Source organism: Hevea brasiliensis, chromosome 11 (genome assembly GCF_030052815.1).
Source record: "Hevea brasiliensis isolate MT/VB/25A 57/8 chromosome 11, ASM3005281v1, whole genome shotgun sequence".
Classification (NCBI taxonomy): domain Eukaryota; kingdom Viridiplantae; phylum Streptophyta; class Magnoliopsida; order Malpighiales; family Euphorbiaceae; genus Hevea; species Hevea brasiliensis.
Window position 1 is genome coordinate 83,768,255 of NC_079503.1, and position 5,981 is coordinate 83,774,235.

General features: G+C 31.4%; 1 non-coding gene across 1 annotated transcript; it reads right to left on the reverse strand.

The window, feature by feature from the left end:
* Positions 1–3,829: 3,829 nt before the first annotated feature.
* LOC131171018 (small nucleolar RNA R71) lies at positions 3,830–3,936 on the reverse strand. The gene has a single exon (XR_009141777.1). It is a non-coding gene; the product is annotated as a small nucleolar RNA R71 (small nucleolar RNA).
* Positions 3,937–5,981: the final 2,045 nt, after the last annotated feature.

Here is a 5,981-nt window from a genome sequence, read left to right on the forward strand (position 1 = left end):
CCCACCTCCGCCCACCACGCCCTCTTCGAGGAAGGAACCAACCGAAAGAAAGAAAAAAATTAAAGGCCGGCTTCTCAAAAAAAAGAAAAAAAAAAAAAGAAAATTAAAAAATAAATAAAAAAAAAGCCGAAGAAGAAAAAAGAAGAGAGAAAAGAAAGAAAGAGAGGAAAGAGTTTTTGGTTTGTGAATAAAAATGGGGAATAAAAGAAGCAGGCAGAAAATATTTACTATTTATCTCAAGAGACATTTGCAATTACACGCGAATGCTCACGGCATTCCATAGCATATAGATTGTATTCTCACACAGTTTAGATAAAGAGATTCGAGAGATTCCATAAAGAGATCTCATAATATATGTGTGTATATCAAAAATTAGGATAATATAGAATAATAATATAATAAATAAATAATATAATAATAATATTTAAAAAATAAAATATAATTAAAACATAAAAAAAACAAAAAAAAATCTTTAAAAGAAAAAGATCGGATATAAAATTCGATCAAAAGAGAGATATAATCAAATAAATAATTTCAAATTCGACATAATAAAATCATCTAAAGATCTAATACATTAGAGAATCAACAAAAAAAAAGAGATAGATCAGATCAATCGTTACATCAAATTAAAAATCGAACCATCGATCCATCACATTTGTGACGAAACGTATAATGGGGCGGTCAGAATCATCCAATTCGGAACAACATCTATGAAGGAAAGAAAATTGTGAGAAGCGAATTAAGTGAAAAGAAATAGTTCAGTCGGGAAGACATCGCCATATGGTGCCAACATCGGCAGTCCGAAAGCGATTCAAATCGTGACGTCGAATTCGATCGCCACGATCATGATCGATCGATATCGATTACATCGAGATAATCATATCGATTCAATCGAATCATCATCATCGATCAAAAAATTCGGATCGATGAACAATCGAAAACAGAAGGAAAAGGAAAAAAAATCATCAATCAAGAAATTGAAAAAAAGGAATCAAAAAAGAAAAAAGGGAAAAAAAGAAGAAAAAAAATGAAGAATTTAAAGGAAAGATAGAAGGAGAAAAGGATATAAAAGAAATTAGGAATTTACGAAGAGAAGAATGAATTTTTAAAAAAGAAGGAGACCAGGGATGAGGAAAGGGATAAATTAGAATAGAAGGAAGAGAGAGAGAGAGACAGAAGAGGAAGAGGAGAGGAGGAGAAAGAAAGAAGGAAAGGAAAGGGAAAAGAAGCAAAAAAATAAAAAAAAAAAAAAAGAAAAGAATAAAAGAGAAAGAAAAAGACCGCACGCCGAATCAGAGCCGCTCGCACGCGAAACGACGCAGAGCAAATACACGCGCAAATCTCAATGACGCCTAATCTTGCCATCTCAATCTCTCTATCTCAATCTCTCAGTTGGATATCTAGAGAAAGCTAGTGAAGCCTCAGAAGACAGAAGACGAAAAGACCAGAGACGCTCGAGCCTCTGTCTCTTCAAGCTTTGAGAGGAACAAAGAAGAGGATGAAGAAGGAAGAAGAAAAGAAGAAAAGGATGAAGAAGAAGAAAGATTCAAAATTCTCATTCCATTCTCTTCAATTCTCAAGAATCCTCTCAAATCTCAAAAAAATTCTCCCATTTCCCCTCAATCCCCCCCATAAATCTATAAAAACCCACCTCAAGGGCGAAAAAAAAAAAAATAAAAAAAAATAAGATAAATAAACATATATATAAAAAAAAAATATAAATTACTAAACTTAAAAAAAACTTTTTCTTTTTGAATTTTTTTTTTTTTTTTTTAAAAAAATTTTTTTTTTTTTTTTTTTTTTTTTCTTTTTTTCATTTCTTTTTTTTTTTGTTATTTTTTTTTTATTTTCATTTTCTCTCTCACTTTCACTTTCTCTTTCTGTTTTTCTCTATTTTCATCTCTACTTCACTCAAGCTCAAGCTCACTCAACTTTTACATTCTTTTTATTTTTTTTTCATTTCATTTTAACACCATTTTTCATTCCTTAAATTTCACCTCCGCATTTTTACAATCTCTGCAATCTTGCTACTTTTAATTTAAGTTAATTAGTTCAACTCACTTTTTTTTAAGTCTATTTATTCTTTTTTATTTCTATTTCTTCTTTTTCTTTTTTTTTTTCATTTTCTTCATTCTTTGTTTTTTTTTTTTTTTTCATCAAAAAAAAAAAAAAAAAAAAAAAAATTGTATTAATTTCTTTTTTTCCACACCACTCTTTTTTTTATTTTATTTATAATTCTTTTTTTTTTTTTCAAAATATGTTATCACACAGTTTTAGCTAACTGTGTAAAAAGAGAGTCTCTTTTTGAAAGAAAAAAAAAGAGAAAAATGTGAAATAAAAAAAAAAAAAAAAAAAAAAAAAAAAATGACTAGAGGTAACAGGATGCAAAAAAATAAATATAAAATAAAAAAATAAAAAAAAAAAAAATAAAATAAAAAAAAAAAAAATAAATAACAAATACGAAAAAAAATCTTTAGGAGTAAAGTGACTTTAGTCAACAAAATTAGTCACAAGTAAAAAAAAAAAGTCTAAAAAAAGTCTTAAAGTTTAAAACCTTTAGAACTTATAAACTCTTACTATCTTAAACTATATTATTTACTTATTATTTAGGCTCAGATGAAGAGAAGAGAAGTCTCAAGAAAACAAAAAAAACAAAACAAAAACCAAAAAATTTAAATTTTTAAGAAGGAGGAAGATTCTTCTATTTAATTTTTATAATAATAAAGATAATTTAAAAGAGATCGAGATTAAAGATAAATATAAAAAATAAAAAAAAAAAAAAAAAAAATTAAAAAAGGAGGAGAGAGAGGAGGAGAGAGGAAAAAAAAATAATAAAAAAAAAAAAAGAAAAAGGGAGAGAGATTTGAGGGAGGGAGGAAAAAATTCTAATAATTAATAAAAATAAAAAGAAAGAGAGTTAGGAGAGATCAGAGGATCCAATCCTATCTCAATTCAATTTAATCAATCAGAGAGTTCCTCGATTCTCAATCAAAAATTTTAAAATTAAAAAAAAAAAAAATAAAAAGGAGAGTTCTTATAAGGTCTCAACTCAAAAATTTAATTAAAATATAAGAAAAAGAGAAAGAGTTCTTATCTTATCCTAAAAATAAAAAAAAAAAAAAAAAAAAAAAAAAAAAAAAACAAACAACAACAAAACAAACTAAGGTACATTTACTTTTATGTATATAGGTGATCCCGAATAAAGTGAAATTTAAATTTTTCTTTTAAAAAATTCATTAACATCAACAAATCCCTCTCTCCTAATGCAATAAAAAATAACTTCTACTTTTTTTTTAGGGAGTGTGGGTGGGTGGGCCCCCCCCCCCCCTTTACCGGACCCCCTCCCTACCTAATCTCGAATTGAAGTTGTTTTTTTTTCATATTTTTTTCACAAATTTTTTTTTTTTTTTTCTCAAAAAAAAGGTGGTGGACCTCACTCTCTTTCTTTACTGGGAGAGGGTCGTTCAGCGATAAAAAACACCCTATGACACCTAACATTGGGGATTTCATGCCAAGTATCACAAGACCAAGAGTAGAAGCTAATAATTTTGAACTGAAGCCTGCACTCTATCAGATGGTAGAACAATCACAATTTGGGGGAAGTCCAAGTGAAAGTCCACATGTGCATCTAGCACACTTTCTTGAGATCAATGATATGTTGAAGATAAATGGAGTTTCTGATGATGCAATTCGACTCAGATTATTTCCTTTTTCTTTGAAGGACCGAGCTAGAGAGTGGTTACAATCTTTGCTACCGGGTTCTATCACAACATGGGATGAACTTTCTCAAGCATTTTTAGCTCAATATTTTCCACCAAGCAAGACAGCTAAACTAAGAAATGAGCTAACTTCTTTTAAACCTAGAGATGATGAGAGCTTATATGAAGCATGGGAGAGGTACAAGGATTTGCAAAGAAGATGTCCACATCATGGGATTCCTAAGTGGATGCTTGTTCAACACTTTTACAATGGAGTTTCACCAGCTATTAGAAGTACAATTGATGCATCTTCTGGAGGTGATCTTATGGAGAAATCTGAAGATGAAGCTTTTTCTACTCTTGATAAAATTGCTTATAACAACTACCAATGGAGTTGTGAGAGGAATGAGATCAAGAAACTAGCTAGTATGTTCTTGCTTGATGCCATGAATATGATTAATGCTAAGTTTGATGCTTTGACAAGAAAAATGGACAAGCTAAGCATAAAAGTAGATTATTCAGCTGGAGGTTCTAGTAATTCAGTAGAAGTTGGAGCTGCAAATGTCAATTGTGTAGCTGATTTTTCTGCACTTAGTCAAGATTTTTCAAGTGAGCAAGTAGATTATGTGGGGAGCTACAATCAAAGACTAGGTGGTAACCCATTTTCTGCAACTTATGATCCAGCATGGAGAAACCATCCAAATTTCTCTTGGGGAGGTAGACAAGGACAGCACCAAAATTTTCAGCAACCTTCTAGTTATCAACAACATCAGAATTTTCAGCAGAATAGAGGTCCTCCTCTTGGGATTCCAAAACCTCAAAATGCACCTGCTCCACCTCTACCACAACAAGCACAACCAGACAAGACAGCTAGATTAGAAGCTATGATTGAGACTCTACTTGTGAGCCATCAAAGTCAACAAGATATGATTTCTTAATTAGCATCTAAAGTGGATCAAATGGCAACACACAACAAGATGTTAGAAAATCAAATAGCTCAACAAGCTAGCTCTTCAAATAACAAAGCATTTGGGAAGCTCCCAAGCCAACCAGAAAATTCAAGGGAGCATTGCAAGGCTATTACATTGAGAAGTGAAAAAATATTAGAGAGTGGAGATAAAAAGATTGAAGAAAAAAACAGAGAAAGAGATGAAAAAACTAAAGTTGAAGTTAGAATTGAAGCTGAGGAAGAGAGTTCAGGGGAAGAAAAAGGAAGTAAAGAGAGAGAGAGTAAAGAGGAAGAACCTAAATATGTAGCACTTAAAGCCTACACGCCACCTTTACCATTCCCACAAAGGTTCCAAAAAGTGAAGTTGGATAAACAATTTGGGAAGTTTTTGGAGGTATTGAAGTCTTTGCATGTGACTATTCCTTTCACTGATGCCTTAGCACAAATGCCTTCATATGCTAAATTTTTGAAGGATATTTTGTCTAACAAGAAGAAATTGGAGGAATTTGAGACCGTAACTCTCACAGAAGAAAGCAGTGCTATTTTACAAAATAAACTTCCACCCAAACTAAAAGATCCTCGTAGTTTTTCCATGCTATCTCACATTGGGGATATCAGTATAGATAAGACTTTATGTGATCTTGGAGCCAGTATTAGTCTAACGCCATTGTCTATCTATGAGAAAATGAAGATTAGAGAAATGAAGCCTACCACCATTTCAATACAGTTAGCAGATAGGTCTATTAAATTTCCAATTGGGGTGATTGAGAATGTTCCTCTGAAAGTTGGAAAATTTTCATACCAGTAGATTTTGTAGTATTAGAGATGGAGGAGGATGTACACATTCCTATTATTCTTGGTAGACCTTTCCTTGCTACTGCTGGAGCTGTGATTGATGTAAAAAATGGAAGGCTTACATTAGAAGTTGGGGAAGAAAAAGTTGAATTTAATTTGTTTCAAGTAATGAAAAAGAAAGATGATTCAAATTCATGCTTGAGAATTGATGTGATAGATGAAGTGGTCAGAGAAGTGCTCAAAAAGCAACATCCTGAAGATCACTTAGAAGCTTGTTTGGTTTATAACATCAAAAAGGGGGATAAGATTGAAAAAGCTGCAGAATATGCTACAATCTTGGAAGGAAATCCACCTTTGCCTATGGCTAATACTGAGAAGATTAGAGATTTGAAGCAAGATACAACTTCATCATCAAAGCTTGAAAAAAGTGAAGCACCAAAGGTAGAGTTGAAACCTCTCCCAATAAATCTCAGGTATGCTTTTCTTGGTCAAAATTCTACATATCCTGTGATTGTTAGAGCTAAACTGAATGATTGTGA